The sequence below is a fragment of the Echinops telfairi genome, unplaced genomic scaffold, assembly GCF_000313985.2.
Source record: "Echinops telfairi isolate 266 unplaced genomic scaffold, ASM31398v2 ScPeMD7_7475;HRSCAF=8513, whole genome shotgun sequence".
NCBI lineage: Eukaryota > Metazoa > Chordata > Mammalia > Afrosoricida > Tenrecidae > Echinops > Echinops telfairi.
Window position 1 is genome coordinate 26,535,265 of NW_022111379.1, and position 19,854 is coordinate 26,555,118.

Here is a 19,854-nt window from a genome sequence, read left to right on the forward strand (position 1 = left end):
CTGCCAGCGCTGAATGCTTACACGTTCACTGATTCGCTGTCCTCCTGCAGATTGGTGTTGGACATATGGGTTAATGGGTTAATGTTGGACTTGTGGGCTTGGGCAATACTGAGTTGGGATGTTTTCTTGATGTGCACTTAACCTTTCTATTAAACTCTCTTATATATGAGTTTCTGTGGATTTGTTTCTCTAAAGTACCCAGACTAACACATAACCTAAAGTCCCCTGCTTTAGTTTTATATTTTATGATATTTGCAGTTTTGAAAAAATATATCATGTACCTGCTATTTCCTCATAATTCAGGTGAGCATCATGTATACTTCTCATTGACATCAATGGTTGCATTTTCACCTGTTGTTATTGATAAGATTGTACACTTGTCCAAGTTGGTTTTTTCCACCATTGTTCTCCTTTATAAAGTTTCTTTCATTCTTTATAATTAGTAAATAATTTGGGTGGTAAACTTTGAGACCACTGAAATATTATTTTCCACAATGAAATTTCACCCAGATTTTTGTTTATCCAATGATACTTTCACTATAATTTTAATCTATTGGGACAAATTTCTTTCTGATCAGATTGTCTATCCTCTTTCACTGTTTCCTCACATTTTCCATGCAAGGTAATCAGTGAGGGGAAGGGTACTAAGACCATTAGTAGGAGGTCTCTGAATTAGTCTACCTAAGTGGGTAAACCTTTTCTGACTCTTTATCAGAGTGCTATCATACAATATCTTTCTTTCTACAATTGGTTTCCTTAACACGGTAATATTCTCTATGTTCGGCCATTCTGTGGAGTGTTTCTTAGATTTATCATTTTTTAAATGTTGTATACTGTGTATGTACCATAGTTTATTCAGTCAATCATTTGTTGATAAACATTCAAGTTATTTCCATATTTTTGCTATCATGATTAATGCTGTGATGAGCATAAATGTACCTATATTTATTTATGTCACTTTGCTTATTTCTCTAGAATGTGTATCTAGTAGTGGGGTTGTTGGATCATATATTATCTCCATTTCTAATCATTTACAGAGATGCTGTTCCATTTTCCATTGTGGTTTTAATATTTTACAATATTTCTTTCTTTTTTTAATCGTTGCTATATTTCTTAGGATGAACAGATAGCTCATTTTTGTGTTTATTTTCATCTCGCTGGTGGTGCTATGGATTAGGTTGGGCTGCTAATCACAAGGTCAATAGTTCAAGCCCACCAGTTACCCCAAGGAAAAGCATGAGGCTGTCTACTCATGTAAAGATGTACAATCTTGTTTGCTATGCATTGAATCAACTCAGTGGCAATGGTTTTCCTTAATAGAGAATAATCATGACCATCTCTTTGTAGATTGGCTGGCCAACGGAATGTCTTCTTTGGTGAAGTGTTTATTAATGTTCTTTGCCCACTTTTAAATTGATTTGTTTGTCTTTTTATTGTTGAGGTATTGAAGTTTTCTAAACATTTTAGGCATTAGACATGACATTGTCAACATTCCCCCCTAATCTGTATTTTCCCTTTTTACTTCTTTGGAGAAATTTTTAGATGGTTTCAGTGTTTAATTTTTAGGAGATTTAATTATCTAGTTTATCTTCTGTTGTTTGACTATCTTTAGTCAAACATTTGACTATTTTAGTGATGTCTAGTAAAATATATTTCACTTTCTTTTTTTTAATCATTTTATTGGGAGTTAATACAGATATATCATTCGACCACATCAAAAAGTATTGGACAATTGCTATTACAATCAGTTTCAAAACATTCTTTTCCTGGCATAAATCTGAACAGTTAAAATATTGTCAGATATCCCTATGATGCAGGCTGGAACTGATCTGGTTTCCAAATTTTTCTGTATTTTTGGTTTGTGTTAGTTGGTTGGTTTTGTTCATTCACAGTAAAGTGTATCTCATTGTTATGTCAATGAAGGTTGCACTCTTTAAACTGTGTTATATACTTTTCCCTTTTTTGTTATATGAAACCCAGGATTGATGACCCTATAGGGACGGCAAGTAAAGTAAGGGGTTGGGGGTGTACAATGGTAGTGTGTGGAGGGCAAAAGGAAGATAATGTCATGCATGGAGTCTATGTAGAAAAAAGTGGTTGAAGAAACTGATTGTGGTATAAATTGTACAATTCTACTTGACATGATTGAATATGGAATTATATGTTATATATATTAACTCCCTCCCAAAAAAGAAGGAACAGGATGCAAAATGGGGTTCTGCAGCTATTTGAATCCCATATTAAAATGTTTCCCTATATTTTTACTTAAAAAATTCTTTTCCTTCTTGAACTCCTTGACAATCAGCTCCTTTTACCCACTGCCTCACTACCACTGTACCACCTAGAAACCCTTATTCTGTGTGCTGCCTCTATGGGTTCATTAATCCTGGGCTTCATATACTGAAAAATAGACAAACATAGAACAAAAACTAAAGAGGGTCTCCCCCAACGGCAAAACACATCTGAGATAAACCCCAATATGAACAAACAAAAACCAAAAAGTAAAATGTTGAAAACAAGAGATCAGTCCTAACATGCATCAGAGGGGGACCAACTGACAAGGTTTTAACCATTCAAGTCAGGTTTGTCATTTTGATCTAATGTAGTCCTCTCTCCAGTGTACTCTGGTAACCAGTTTCTTCTCATCCCCTATTATAGATTAAGGGAAATCACTGGAGGCTTATTTCCTAACTAAATTCCACACATGTATCTTGGGCTACCACTGTCATCTATAGCCTTCTGCAAACCAAATTCTGACAATGTAGGCTCTGATACTATTCCCTCCTTTGACTTTGGATATATGATTTGCATTGATTGTTTATGCCATAAATTAGAACTTCTAAGTATGCTCCTATTTTTGATGATGTTTATGGTTTTAAGTTTACATTCAGAATTTTGAACCATCTTGAGTTGGTTATTGCATATGGTGTAAGGTCTAGATCCTGTTTCATTTTTGTGCACATCGATACTCAGTTTTGCCAGTTCCGCTTACTAAAAATTTAATGGATTTCAAACCTTTGTCAAAGATCAGCATTCACAGGGGAATAGACTTAGCTCTGGGTTCTTCATGTGTTCAATTTGTCGTTGTGTTTACCGCTGTACCAGACTATTTAACTGCTATGGTTGTGTCGCAGGTTTGCAAACTGGAAGTGTGAGGACTCCAACCTTCTTCTTCTTCTTTTGAAACAGTTTCTTGTCCAGGGCCACTTTCCTTTCCATACGAAGTTGTTATAAGTTTTTCCTTCTTGTTAAGAATGTAGATAGAGCTGGATTACAATTACATCTGTAATTACAATTACAATTACATTACATCTGTAGATGACTTTGGGTAATATTGATGTTTCCATAATGTTAAGTCTTCCTATCTGTGAACATGATACATGATTCCATTTATGCAAGTCTCTTGGTTTCTTGGAATTATATGCAAAAAAGATGTGTTGCAGTTTATCAAACTCCTTGCCTGTGTCTATTAGGAGATGATCATGTGATTCCTTTCTTTTGTGTTATTCATGGTGTGGATTGCATTGATGTTGAACCAGCCTTGCACTGATGTTGAACCAGCCTTACACTTTGTTTGTTGTTAGTTGTCTTTAAGTTGGTTTCAGTTCATAATGACCCTTTGTACAACACAACACAACACTGCCCACCTCTTCGCCGTCCCCACAATTGTTCCTGTGCCCATTTGAGCCCATTGTTGCAGCCATCGTGTTCATTCATCGTATCGAGGTATTCTTTTGGGCTTCCCCTCTACTTTACCAAGCATGATGTCCTTTTCTGCCCCCGTGTCGTCAGTTTGTTGCGCGATGGTGGCTAATACGTTGCTGTGATGCTGGAAGCTATGTCATTGGTATTTTAATTTAATTTTAAAGTGAATTAGCTTCCAGACTACAAACAAACTACGATGAAGGAACAGGATGTCCACGTCAGAGGAATCGGCCACTAAAAATTATGGACAGTGATCCTTGCATACCTGATATGGACTCTATTGGGTCATGACCTGTTTTTTAAATATATTGGATTCTATTCATTAATGTTCCCTTTAGTATTACCAGTCAGGTGGTTTTGTTTTTATAAATTCCTCTAATTTCTGTTTACTTACAAATAGCTTAATTTTATCATCACAAATATGCTTCTTTTCCAGTCCATTGATGAGGTAGCTATCTTCCAAATTTCCTGGCATAGACAAGAAAACTTTCAGTGTTTCATCTGTTTGTTGTTGAAAGCTTTCAATAGACATTCCATCAATTCCTGGAGCCTTATTTTTTTGTTTGTTTGTTTTTTGCTAATACTTTAACCATAACTTGGACTTCTTCCTTCAATAGAAATGATTTTAGATCATATGTGGCCTCTTGAAATGGTTGAATGTTGACCAGTTCTTTTTGGTACAATGACTCTGTGTATTCTTTGCATCTCCCTTTGGTACTATTGCAGAGTTATTTTTTATTTGCTGTTAGAATATATTCTTCAGGTTTTTTTCTCACTTCTATATATGATGTGCTCTTCCTTTTCAATTTTCTGACTGCAGATCTTCATTATAATACTTGACTTTGTTTTCTGTAATGTCCCTTTTTAATGTTCTGTTCAACTCTTTTATTTCATTTCTCCCATTTTCGCTACTCTGTGCTCAAGAGCAAGTTTCAGGGTCTCTTCTCACATTCATTTTGATTTTTTTCTTTCTTTCCTGTCTTTTTAATGACCTTTGCTTCTTTCATGCACCATGTCCTTGATGTCATCTTTCATCTGGTCAAATCCTCTGTCGTTAGTGTTCAATGTGCTAAATCTGTTATTGAGATATGCTCAGAATTCATGTGGGTTATACTCAAGGTCATAGTTTGGTTCTCAAAGCCCTAGTTCAGTTTTCTTCAACTTCAGCCAGACTTCCATAGTAACAATTGATAATGTATTTTACAGTCATCCCCTGGCCACATTTTAGCTGCTAATATTGAGCTTCTCCATCATCTCTTCCCCCAAATGTGGTTGATTTGATTCCAGTGTGTTCCATGTAGGAAAGTCCACATATACAGTTGCCATTTATGTTGTTGAAAATGGTGTTTCCAACAGAGAAGCCATTGGTCTTACAATTCTATCATATGATCTCTAACCTCATTTCTATCACAAAGGACATATTTTTCAATCACTATTTGTTTTCAACTTTTATGTTCCAATTATCAATAATTATCCATGCATCTTGATTGCATTTTAATCTATTTCAGACTGAAGAAGTTGGTAGAATCCTTCAATGTCTTCATCACTAACTTTAGTGGTTGTTTTGTAAATTGAATAATAGTTGTATTATCTGGGTTTCCTTGTATGGGTAGAGATATTGACCTATAATAGACAACATTGTACTTAAAGATAGATCTTGAAATGTTCTTTTGGATGATTATTCTGTTTATTAATGAATGATTATAGCTATTTATTCAGTTTTGAATCATGCTTCATCAAAAGGGAAGGTCTGAAAAGCTTTACTTCATCCATAGCATTATAGTCAACTTTACTTGGAGAAGGTAGCTTTTCTCAGTTATATTTTGGGAACCTATGAAGTATTCTGTACACTTTGAGAAATCAAAATCTACAACTCAGGATCACTAAACACAGAAAACGAATTTTGTCAAAAACACACGGTTAGCAACATACAGGGTGGTTCTTGTCATAATAGGTCCATATCAGTAATGTTGAGCATTTTCTCCAAGGGCAGGTTAGCCTTCCTAAGTTTATGCACAAATAGAAGTGAGGTTACTGTCTTATAGAGGTATAACCCTCTGCTCTGATGATGAATTTCCACAGAAATTTGCTGGCATCATTCTAGCAGTGTCTACAAAATTAGGGGACCACTCTGTTGCAAGAATTATTTGCTTTTCTCCTTCTCTCCCCATATAAAAGAAAAACTGACCCTACCTGCAGGGAGACTACCTCTGAGGAAATGATTTTTAAGATGCACATCAAAGAAAGTGGTAAATGGATTATAAGCATCAGGCAGTCATATTGTTTGGAGACTGAATTAAATGATTACACGACCTGCCCTAAATCCAAATGACTTGATGGTGATTTGGTTTTATTTTTTCCTTTTTGGAGAAATTCCTTAAAAAAAACAAACCCTGAACTATTGAATAGAGCACAATTCTCAGAGCAAAATGGTCTGCTGGTCTTTCTGGACCATCATTCACATCCAAAATGGCTTTTTGACACCAATGTTTTTTTAACTTTTTAAGTTCCAATATATAAGAAAAACCGAGAGCAAATGGTTCACACGTAGGTTATCCCAACTTTCACAAAAGCCAGAGACAGAACAAAAGTACTAACAACATTAGGCCAAATGCTTGAAAATGAAACATAATATTAAGTTCAATAAGTATTATGAAGTCTTTGTTTATATCTAAATTTTACCAGTAGCAGCTATATTCAAAATCCCAGGTTGTTAAGAACATGAACATGAATATGGTTGCTAAAAAAACATGCATCTATGAAGACACTAAACTGTCCCTTTGGAACATATCAGGCAATCTTACTGTTATTCTGTTTTATACTCTATTGCTCGAGTCTCACCAGCTTCTTTTATAATGATTCTTATGAAGTTTTAAAAGTTTAATAACTTGGGAGAAATGAGAAAACTACTTTCTTGAATACAAAGGATACTCTTAAAGATGCCCACAATAGTCCCACATATAGAACATATAGAAACATTTCATCTATTCAGTGGATAACTTCTGTTCTTGATGATTTTTTGGATCAGTTATAATTTACAAACTTTATCACTTTTAAATCTAGAAATCTTTATTTAGACAGATGGGCTCAAACTCAGGGTATTAGTCCTTTTTATAAGTCCAATATAGTTTATTTTTGTTGGCAATTTTGGTCAAATGTGACTTCTTAGTAGGTCAGCAAACAAAAGCTTATTGGTGGATAACAAAATCTCGTTGTAAATGTTAATTAATAGTTATATATATATATATACACACAACTATTTTATTATAAAACAATTGTACATTTGTGTGTGTGTTTGTGGGTGTGCGCCTGTGTGTGTATTTCTAAACGATTTGATTGGAAAATTCCTGAACCAGTGCAAGACCAAACACGTTTAATTAAAAGTCAGAAGGAACATCAGACCAGAAGAAAATATATCAAAATACAATGCTTAAAAGTTTCAGATACAAAGTCAAACCTAAGTTATCATTTTTTCTCAGTTGTACCTTTTAGAAACAGTTGGAGTGATCTATTCCCAATCTTTTCTCAGCTTCTATTGGCCAAATGTACTTAATGTGATCGTTAACATTTATTTTAACTTATCATCATTGTAAACTAGCCATGATAACAGGATCAAGGTTTACTTAATCCCTTTAAAAGATCCCCTTACTACTTTAGTGGATAGTATTATCATGTAACATCTTGTGAAAGATTTTAAGGTTGAAAACTATAAGTTATAAGCTACTTAATACAAGTAGATTCTGGGCTTCAAAGGATAGGCTTACCAATTTGGCTAAAGTCTGATTCAAATGTCAGAAGAGACTTCATATATTAACTCATCTCTGGCTAGCAGAACCTTTTGAGATAGAAATGCCCTGGATCTAGGAAAAAACAAATTCACCAGCTTTTATCTATCTTAGAGTAAAGCCACAATTCTGATCTAATATCATAAAAGTTTTAAAACATTTCAGTGTTCTAAATAGCTTTACACCAAGTCAAAGTTTACTTTCCCTCAAACCTTCTACAACTTACCACACCCCCTCCAGTGAGCCTTTACTATCTTTCACATTCCGGTATATCCAGACATTCTGCTTTAAGAAAAAGCTGCTGTACTTTCTTTTTCCCATTAAAAAAAATACAAAACCTTACTAGAAATCATTCTGCCTTCTTTCCAGCCTTTCAGCTTTCACCCAGTTCTTAAGGTGGTTGTCATCTCTGGCCAAGAGTACACGAGTTCTTTCATGTGCGTTCCCCACACTAAAATGCAATCGTTTACTAATTGAACATGACCCAGAATTTTATAAAATAAGAACTACACTAATTTGAGAAGGCATCAAGTTACAATAGTAAATCTTAATTAAGCCTTTACGTATGCAGGCTTAATTAAAAGAAACAAGTTAGCAGTAAAAGTGAACTTATGAAGTAAAACAGATAATCTCAAGGTATAAATATAACAGAAAAAATGGTGAGTAACAATTATGAAACTTGGACAATCTCTTTGGGTGTCTTAATGGCCCTATGGATGGAATAGTCTTAGATGACCCTTCTGGCCAAATTATCCAGACACAACGTCTGTTTTAGAACAACGTAAAAGGGCATGCAAAAGAAAGAAAAAATAGTTCCAAGAATGTTAGTGTAAGAAAGCAAGGTGCACAGTTAGGGAAACTACAAAATAGGAAATTTAGGTTAAATATAACTTCCCATGAAGTTCTGACTTGTCAGAAATGATCTGAGACATGTCAAACCATCAGCTCTTTTAAAAGACCATGTGGTTTGGTAAGTCCAATCTACCCTTTACTTGGAAGCTGTACATTTAAAGAAAGCCAGTTTTTCAAACCAGTAATAAAAATGTTTTAAAAAAATTTCTTCCCATATGACAAAAAATTCCAATTGTATGTTAATATTATTTAAAGTTAATATGTACCAAAAAACTTAAATCTAATTAAACTTCCAGTCAGAAGAATAAAGTTTGGGTTATATCAAATAATTTTTTTCATTAATGAGTTTTCAAACATTGTTCTATATGTGTCTTACAATAATAACTTTAAATTTAGGAAATTTGAACAAAATAAAGGCACTATTTAGCAGACTTTAATATACACATATCTCTTCAAAAATGAACTTCTGATTAAAAAAAATCTATTAACTCAATTTTAATATCAGCAAATTACTTTTAAGATCTTAAATTATTTATGTATCAGAAGACACTCCTGAAATGAAGTTTAATTACTTTTAAGGTTTTAAATTTTTTAATCTAAATTTAGCTTTCTTAGATTCTTTCAAATGCTTATATTTTGACTTTAAAACTTGGTTATCAAGTTGACTCTAAATCATAGTGACCTCATCGGTAGGGCAGAAGCTGCTTCACAGGGTTTCTGAGATAATAGTAGATGATGGAAGTCAACTGGCTGGTCTTTTTAAAAGCAAGCATCCATTTTTGCTCAAACAGCCATGTTTCGATGAGCGGCCCAGTGCTTGACTCACTGTGTTATCTGGCCATTTCCAAATAGAATTGACTAGAATTACCCCAAACATTTGCATATCTTAATCAGCTCAGGCTGAACAAAGTGAATAAACTGTTTTTCCTCCAAAGTCCCCTCTTTGGAGAAGCAGCATTCTATATATTAATCACCTGTAGAGGTCTAGATTCTCAGGTTAATATATGCATACAAAAACCTATCAAATGAACCATTTCATTAATTCTTCATAGTATTTAAACAATTTAATTCATAAGCACACATGTTGTAAAATCAAGAATTCAATTCACAAGTATATACGTTTTATAAAACCAAAAGAGTTCTTTTAAAAAAACAAACACGTATATATTTAAATGTGTAATACCATCCAGAGGTAAGAACTATATGTATATATATAAATATATATAACATTTATATATATATATATAAATGTTATGCTTAGGAAGGCCTTATCACATGAAAAATTATTATATTCTGCTATGGTACACTCTTTAAAGGAGTGTCAAACCACAAATTGTGGGGAGGGGAGAAGTTTATTAATTGAAGGGGGAGAAAAAGTTTTGAAACTCAAAATAGGTTGCTCCTCAACCAATAGTTCCAACCCAACTAGAAAGCAAAGCTTTTATTTGTATTCAAGGCAGGCGCCACTTTGTGTAAAGGTCAAACACACAATTGCTAGCAATCTAGCAAGGTCACTCACTGCCTGAAGTGTTATGAAGATTAACAACTGCACAGCATTGTCAAAACACACACTTTCAAAAATAGCTACATAATTTTAAACTGTTTCAGTTAGGTTAACCCATTTTAAACCTACTGAACTGTGTTTTTTAAAAGTGGCCCTTGATATTCTAAAAGATCCTTGTTAATGGAATACCAGTTCCACTATAGGAGAAAAAAATAAGGCATTCTGTTTTACCAAGAAGTAAAACATGTCAAAACAGATGAGCAACTGTTACCTATCCCTCCCCCACATTGATCATGGGTGAGACCATGCAAAAAAATCTCAGTAATAATGAACACTAACTCAATTCAATATTAATATAATATATTTACACATATATTTTCAATATTCACTGCCTTCAAGTCAATTCTAACTCATAGTCACTCTAAAGGACAGGGTAGCCCCTATGGGTTTCCAAGCATGTAAAGAGTCAAAGGAAAAGAAAAATTCATCTTTCTCCTGAAGAGCAGCTAGTGAGTTTTAACTGCTGACCTTGTGGTTTAGCAACTCAAAGCATAAGCTTATAGTGAGTGATTCAGCACTCTTAGAAAAATAGAATTACCTTAAACATCTGAATCCTGATACAAAATGTTTCAAACAAAGTACTGTTTTCCCAGTTTACCCTGGAACATGGAAAGAACCTACTATGTCAGTAGAGCTTCATATATATTACCCTTCACATATATATCATAAATGTATACTATACATATATGTACATATTTCCATATATGTATATTTCCATATATGTGTATATTTCCACATAGGTATATTACATAACTAATATAGTATATGTTTCCTATATGTTTATGTATGTGTAATATATATTTATTTTCTTGCACTACTACCAAGTGTGCATAAAACATGACCATAGAAATCCCTCAAAATATTAGAAATTACCTCTGTCAAAGGCAGAAACAGAACTCCCATTTTCAGAAGATTCTGAGTCTCACAAAGCTTAGACATTAAGGTAAACAGAACAGAGAGAACAAACAAACAATTTTCGGCTAAGAATGCACACAGCAAGACTTAATAAGACTTACTAAATTTTTTGGAAGGCTGGAAACACAAGTTCTTACTTCCATGAGGACTTAGCCCTATAATCTTTGAGGGTCCATGAAAATGTGAAGGAGAGTACCTTTTTTCTTCTTTTTTTGGTACCAAGTTTCCTAGACCCTCCAGTGATCCCACCTGGAAAGACAGCTTTAGATTTCTGTTTTCCAACTACACCACTTGTTTTAAAGTACAAAAGAGATCCCAATATCAAACATAATTTAAAGAGAACAATTACTGAATCTTAAAAGAGACGAAGACATAGATACCTCATCCAGATGAGGAAAGTCATTAGCAGGTCAAAATGGCATCTCAAAGGGCATAGGAGGACAATAGAAACCGACACTAAAGCATAATTGGTAGCAGATCAATACATCACAGTTATAGGTGGGACTGTAATTGGGATGCAAACGTTATGTTAGATGGAAGGGTTGACAAAATTGGTCCAGGGCCCTTCCAACCAAGTCAGTGAGAGTGAGACTCATGGGGCATAACAATCCAACCCTCTGTGCTATGCCCAGTGTAGTGTTCTACATCAAGGACACCCCCAGTCAAACCCCGAAGAGACTGCCCCTCCCTGGCCTGGCCAAAGAGGAATGGAAGTAATATACTTTCCAAGGCATTCTGCCTGAGGGCATGATTTATCTACCTTCTTGGTTAATCATCAGGAAGAATTCAGTGGAGCTGTAATCTATATGGAGACTCTGCAAATGGATTTTAAACTGCCAGTGTCGTCCACAGTTGTTTGCAGCCTGGGGTGCTCAGGATTTCAGCTCCAATACAAACTACAAAAAGCCAAAAGAGACCAACATAAATGGGGAAATATTTTATGTTCATTGATTGGAAGAACCATTGTGAAAATAGATGGGTGGAGCACAGGTATCAATTAATGGGCTTTATTGGGAGCGCAACCTGCCAGGCTTCTCCAGAGTGGAAAGAGAGTGGAAAGCAGGGTGGAGGGAGATCAGAGAAGCAGAGTGTGGAAGCAGGGCAGCAGAGAGGAGCCAAGAAGTGAAAGTGAAGAAAATAGCAGAGAAGTAGCGGAGTAGTGAAGAAGAAGCAAAAGAAGGCAGAGAAGAGACATGAGAGTGAGTGCAGACACAAAGAAATCACTCGCATACATACCTTTCGGGGGAGACTAATAGTTTTGGGAGAGCACCGTGTATCCTCCTGGTTGGCAAATTTGAATGAGGTGGGGTTGACGTGGCATCTGATGTACAGAGAGATTTGTTGCACACATGGGAAGGTGTGGGGGGTTGAGTGGATGAAGAGAGTCTGAGCACTAAACTTGGGAAGAATAACGACTCTGTTTCACGCCCAGCTGGACCTATTAAAAATGCCAATAGTAGCCAACTCAAAAAATGCTGCTGGTAGTTTCACTTCATATCTACCCAGGTATATTCCAAGCAAATGTGTTAAACATGTCTCTGTGATTAGAGATAATGGGGAAGCTCAATGTCAGCAGCCAAAATAAGGTCAGGGATGATTAAGGAAATGATGAAGTATGCATATGTAAACTCAAGTTGAACTTGAAGGAAAAAAATATTCACGCAAGCCAAAAATACAACCCTGTGTCTATCCCACCTGAAATCCAAGAACAGATCTGGCACATTTAAAATTAATGACCGAAGACCTAGTGATCTGAAGGATGACATCACGAACATTACACATGAAAAAGCAAAAGAGCTTTAAAAAGGCAGGAAGAAAGAAAAAATCAAAGTGGGTGTCAGGAGAGATTCTGAAACTTGCTCTGGATTGTAGAGTAGCTAAAGCATATGAAATAATTGAAGTAAAAGAGCTGAACAAAATATTTCAAATGGCAGCTCCAAAAGATAAAATCCTATAATTAAATGTACAAAGACCTGGAATTAGAAAGCCAAGGAGGAAGAACACACTCAGCATATCTGAAACTGAAGGACTAAGGAAAAAAATCAAGTCTTGAGTTACAATAATGAAAGATTCTATGGGCAAAATATTGAATGATTCAGGAAGCATCACACGAAGATTAAGGAATACATAAAGTCACTGTACCAAAAAGAACCAGTTGGCATTCCACCATTTCAAAAGATAGCATATGATCTAGAATTAATGGTACTAAAGAAAGAAGTCCAGACTACACCGAAAACATCAGCACAAAGAAACCTCCAGGGATTAACATAATATCAATTAAATCACTTCAATAAGCTGATGAAGCAATGGAAGTACTCACTTGCCGATGCCAAGAAATTTAGAAGGGAGCTACCTGGCCAACGGACTGTAAGAGATTTTTACCCATTCCAGAGAAAGGCAACCCAACAGAATGCTGAAATTGATGAACAATATCATATTAACATATTCACATAAAAGTTTGCTGAAGACCATTAAAAAATGGTTGCAACAGAACATTGATAAGGAGCTGCCAGAAATTCAAACCACATTTGAAACATGATGTGACTTGGAAGATATCATTACGGACGGTAAATTGAACTTGACCGAAAGTAGAGGATGTTAAGGAAATGTTTGTTTTAGTTTTATGGACTATGCTAAGCCATTCAACTGTGTGAATCATAGCAAAATGTGGATACGGGAAAATAGTGCCTTGTGCCAAGCGGGGCCAGGTCTCTTCAGCTGAGCACGAGGTGCCTGGGGCCCCTGCACCACCTCCTACTGCTCCTCCATTGGGTTCCCGAAACTTTTCTAGATGTCCCTGGTAGATTTGGGAAAGAAACTTTTAGAAGCCATATGAGCAGGTCAAAATGATGAAGTTCGTATTATGATGGCAATTGGACCTCCTTTTCTAGAGTCAGGCTGGAAGCTTTTCCACTTCACCTGGTAGCACAATATGGGCATTATTCCAGAACCAGAGGGCTGGTGTAATTAGGAATGCCAGAACCAAAGTGGACCTGACACCATTACATATGACAGCTCCTAAGGGCCATGCCTGCGCAGTAGAGGTTCAAATTAATCATGGTGCTGATGTCAGTGCAAAAGGCATGCTAAAGATGACAGCTTTCCATTGGGCCACTGAACAGCATCACCCTGAGGTGATGGAACTTTTAATCAAATATGATGTTGATGTACACAGACAGTAAATTTTGTAAATCTGTATTTAATATACCAATAGACAATGGGAATGAAGATTTAGCAGAGATATTACAGGTTGCAATGCAGAACCACGTCATCACAAACCCAGAGAGTCCTGACACTGTGATGATACATGCTGCAACACCACAGTTTATCATTGGGCCTGAAATGGGTGTACCTTCTGTTCAGCTTGGAACTCATCTACATCAGTATTAACTCCATTAGCTGCCCTAGCTGAAGCATCTGTTCCATTATCCAGTTCTGAAACTGCAGTAGTAGTGCCACAGAGGAAGTAGTTATTGCAGAATCTGCGTATGCTGCAATTCAACAAGTTTAGGGGGTCAGCAAGTCATCACAGTAGTTACAGATGGAATTCAACTTGGATATTTGCACTCCATCCCAACCAGCAGAACAGGGCAGGCAGCCCATCATTGTGATCGTGCCAGATGGACAAAAATATCAACCGTACCAGCAACAGACATAGCTGAAGAAACTTGGATGAGTGAAGAACCACCAGCTAAGAGATAATGTATCAAAATAAATGAAAACCGGGTGGAATCTGCAGAAATAGAAAAGAGAGACGCTCTTCAGAAACAGCTGGATGAAGCAAATCAAGAAGCACAAAAATACCGACAGCAGCTTCTAATGAAAGAACAGGAAGCAGAGGTCTACAGACAGAGAAATAAGAAGCAATGGCTGGCCTTCAGACAAAAAAAGGAGCCGTTTAATCGAAACAAACATGCAAGTTGATTTTACTTTTGGTTAAGCAAGAGTACAATCTGAATTGTTCAAAATTGAGTACAATGATGGGAATATAGGACAAAAAAAGAATTCTCGTAACATAAAATTTAAGTTGTGAAACATATTTAAAGTGGAATTCTGTAAATAGGGTTTTATTTTATTTTTATAGTTCCAAATGAATTAGTAAAGACTGTTTAAGATATCCAAAAACACAATAAGCCAGAGTTTTGTGAATAGTTTTGATTTCAGTATGAACGTGAATTTCCCAGAAACAGGGGAGTTTTAAGGTTGATCGTTGTTCATGATACCAAATATATATAATTATATGGTGGGCTGGTGTTTGAATTACTACCATAGTTATAAACTACTATAAGAAGAGAAGATTTCTCCTCCAGAAATATTTACACAGCATTAAATAGTGTCAGATTCTCTGAAAGCATATTTTTAGAAAGTGAAACTTTTATATTTCTTCACTTTATGCTACACCCAAGTAGATTTACATATATATAAGTGAATATTACCTTTCTGTCTGTATATATTTTGCACATTTTCTAATTTCAAAGTGTATCACTTGCATAAGTACTTTCCCCATGAAGATAATTATAGAGAACCCAAGCGGTGAATCAGCCCAGCACAATGTTCTGTGTTAGACACTTTGGAATCATTTCTACCCATCCCTCAGTGAACCATGCCATGGGTTATGCACTACAATGACCTTAGACTCTGCACTTACAAGGAGCATGGCATCCCCCACAAGCCATACCAGAAAGACTTGACTTGGAAACCTCACTGAATTCACTGAAACTTTACCTCAAAATCACCTGAAACCTTTGAGCTTAAGACTGAAATTATCTGGTGATAGAAGAAACAAATGATGACCACTCCAAGGCTGTGGGATTAGACTTTAGTCAGGATCTCTGGTGTGATAGGTAGGTTTATTGTGCCAACCTGGCCAATGAACACATGTGGGATTAATTGAAGGGCAGAGAGATAAATGGCTTGGTGAGCCTCACCTTTTTTCTCCTGCTGTCTGATGATTGGACCAGTGTGCAGCTACCTTAACTAGTTTTCTGCCTCAACTTCCGAGATACACTACCTGTGGGACACCCAACCCATGAACCTTGTCACTGTAGTTTGAGGTTCCTTCAAGACCTGCTTCGCTACACTACTGGAATATACATTGCTTGAGCTGGGCACTGTCGGACCCTGTCATCTGGCTGACTGTTACTGACCTGCTTTGCTGTTTGCTCCCTGTGGCAAGATTGCCTGAACTGTTCTACAGAGAACTCAGCTATCTGCTTCCTTGACTTGCACCCGGCAGCCCTCAAGACTTGAAGGACTGCCAGTGTATTTGCTGTCTCTTGAAAGTGAGTTGCACTAAGCCATTTGTATTGCTCTATAGACTAAATAGCTGTTTATTTCTTAGATGTTGTATATATCTACCTATATAAATATATGTAAAATCATAAGTGTCCTGGTTCTCTAGATAACCCTGTCTAACATACCTGGCTTAGTTGATGTCCATTGAAAGTTGGTCCAGAATCAACCTATATTTACTGTCTTAATGGCCTCCTTGTTTTAATATGACATGTATTAAACTGGTAAGCAAAGATCTGCCCTTGAAAAGGTGTGTTACTCGAAGTTTCTCCCAGCACCAATCCCATGGTCAATGTAAACAGAGCTCATACATTTAAGAAATCAATCTAAACAAAACAACAACTCACGTATTGAGGTTTGCATCTGTGCTATACTTGCATAACCTCCTTTTCTCAACAGTATCTTAAATTCTATGCCATTGGATAAATTGTTGATTTTATCTATAGATTTGCATGTCCTGGGGGATAATTGTAAATGTTATTTTTTATAAAATGATAATGAGACCACTAATGTAAATCAGAGTCCAGAGTCACGTATATTACTGAAAGCACTCACTTGTCTATGCCAGGAAATTTGTAAGACAGCTAACTTGATCAACTGACTGGAAGAGATTCAAAATTGTGCCCAACACAACAGAATGTTCAAACAATAGAACAATATCATTGATAACACATGCAAGTAACATTTTCCTTGAGATAATCTATCAACAGTTGCAGTATTATATTGACAGGGAACTGCCAAAATTGCAAGCCAGATTCAGAAGAGGACGTAAACAAGGGCTATCATTGATGATGTCAGATGAATCTTTGCTCAAAACAAAGAATATCAGAAGGATGTTTACTTGTGTCTTATTGATTGTGCAAAAGCATTCAATTGTGTGGATCAAAACAAATTCTGGATAACCTTCAGAAGGATGAGAATTGCAGAACACTTATTTGTGCTCATTTGGAAATTGTACATGAATCAAGGGGCAGTTGTGCACAGACAAGGAAATATTACATGGTTTAATATCAGAAAAGATGTGGGTCAAAATTGTATTCTCTCACCACACTTATTCACTTGGTATGGTTAGCAAATATCAGAGAAGCGGCCTTATGTGAAGAAGAATATGGCATCAGGATTGGTGGAAGGCTTGTTATCAACCTAGGATACACAAAATGACACAATCTTGCTTGCTGAAAGTGAAGGACTTGAGGCACTTGCTGATGAAGATCAAAGATTGTAGTCCTCAGTATGGATTACCACTTAATGAAAAGAAGACCCAAATCCTCTCAATTAGACCAATAGATAACATTGTGATAAGTGGAGAAGAGATTGACTTTGTCAAGGAATTCATCCTGCAGGATCCACAATCAATGCTCAGGAAAGCAGGTGTCAAGAGATCAAAAGACACATTGCATTGGGTAAATCTGTTGTATAAGACTTCTTCAGAGTGTTGGAAAGCAAAGATGTTACTTTGAAGGCTGAAGTATGCCTGCCTCAAGCCATGGTGTTTTCCATTGTCTCATATGCAGGTGAAAATTGGACATAGAATAAGAAAGACTGAAGAAGAATTGATGCATTTGAATTGCAGTGCTGAAAGTACTATGGACTGCTCGAAGGACAATCAAATCTGTATTGGGAGAATACAGCCAGAGTGCTCCTTAGAGGAAAGAATGGTGAGACTTCTAAATTACAGAGACCAGTCCCTGGAGAAGAACATCACACTTGGTAAATTAGATGGGTAACAAAAGAAAGGAGGACCCCTCAAGGAGATGGATTGACACAGTGGCTGCAATAATGATAACTGTATAATCAACTTTGATGATTAGAGCACAAAACTATTACCTATACAGTAGAGGTTAAATATATCTACATTTTTTCAATTTCCTTATTATTTCTGACACTCACCAGCTAACAGTTTTCTCTTTCTCTATTGGGTTTGATAACTTTTGCAACATCCATAACATTCAAGGAAATATCATATCAGATTCATTAACTTAAATGAACAGGGAAAGATATGAATGGGAGATATAAGCAGAAATGAAGAAATGTACAGGGTAAGGCCCAGGCATAGATCCCAGAATGGGCTCTCAACAACTCAAAGGGATATGTTTACTCTCCCAAGACTGAATGTTCACTCTAAAACATCTCTGGGACTGACATCTCACCTGGTGCAGGTCTTGAACGCCACATGACCCCTATAAATGCAGCCTGGGGACTAATATGTTCTCTGCCAGTGCAGCTTAGCTCTGCTCTGTTGATGCGGTCCACTCCTGTTGTTTTATCTCTGCCTCTTCTAGCATCAACACTGTTGATCCACAACTTTAAGAATGTTACAGCCCTTTTAACCAGGTCTCCTGTGTAGATTTCCAGCATAAATCTCAGCTTCTTAACTCTCAGCCAAGTACACAAAAACTTCACTCTCCTCATCAGCCATTTAGCTGCTGAACCCCTTCCTGGCCCATCAGTTTATCCTAGTCATGCTGTTGCTCTCTGTTGATGCTAACTTCTCTACATTCTACTGCTTCCAGATTTTTACCCGGGTGTCATTCTTCAGTGTTATTAGGGTTACCTTATGGTGCTACATAGAATCTTCAGCATGGGATTTCCCTGACTTAAATTAATCACTTACCCTTTGGGTCTCATCATTAAGTATACCTCAAAATAAAAGAAAACAAAAAAAAGTATACCTCAAAAGTTGCGTTTCAACTATTTATAAGTGGCATTTCTTGCCTATTTAAAAACCAAGACTCTGTAACAAGTTAGATTTTTTAAAATTAGATTAATAAAAATCTGTCTACCCAGATAGGAATAAACAAATTCTCCTAGCTGGAACAGATTGCAAACAATCCTTGATTACACAGGAAATTTCAGTAAATTCAGCCTTTTCCATTACTGAGCAAGGCTAGACAAAATCAACAAAGCATTAATTTTTTTAAAGTTTACCCAAAAAATGTCAAGGGACTCAGGAAATGCACCTCCCACAAACCCAAGACAAAAAGGTCATGTGAAAGTATCCACTGTGCCACAAAATACAGCTAAATGCATCATCAGAAAAGAAACTAAGCTCTTATATATGCCTCAACATACATGAACATTGAAACATTATACAGAGTGAAATAAGTGAACCATGAAAGGGTAAATATTGTATGACCCTAGTTATTTTAAATATCAAAATAGAAGATATGTATTAAAGAATCTGAAGAAACACAACAGAGTAGACCCCAAAATAAAATCACCAAAACATAACATAGTCCAACTTTCCAAAGCCAAGACCACAGAAAAAATTTTGAAAATGCCCAGGAAAAAATGAAAAGTTAGCAAAGAAGAAACAAAGACTAAACTAAGCTCTCATTTCTCTCAAAAACCATGAAGGTCACAGGATAACATTAAGTAAAATCCTGAAGGAAACAAAAATCGCCAACTAAAATTTATAAACACAGCAACATTGTCCCTCCAATATACCAGTAGTATTTTGGATGTTTTCAGGTAAATAGAAAGTAAAGGATTTGGTGAAAGCCAGGCTAATCTTACAAGAAATACTAAAGAGAGTACTAATGACAGAGAACCAGCCACAGTAGACAAATCACTCAAAACCAAAACCAAACAAAAATTCTCCCTGCCGTCAAGCCCATTCAGACTCTAAGGTACCTTTTAGGGTAGGGTGGGGCTAGTGCTGGTGGATACCCAAGCCTCTCTCCCTGTGGGGCTAGTGCTGGTGGATACCCAAGCCTCTCTCCCTGTGGGGCTAGTGCTGGT

General features: G+C 36.3%; 1 protein-coding gene and 1 pseudogene across 1 annotated transcript in view; both read left to right on the top strand.

The window, feature by feature from the left end:
- Positions 1-19,854, top strand: part of OTUD7A (OTU deubiquitinase 7A) — a 313,826-nt gene that overhangs the window by 94,199 nt on the left and 199,773 nt on the right. The gene's annotated exons all lie outside the window — the stretch shown is intronic.
- On the top strand, positions 13,613-14,723 carry LOC101638238 (annotated as a pseudogene).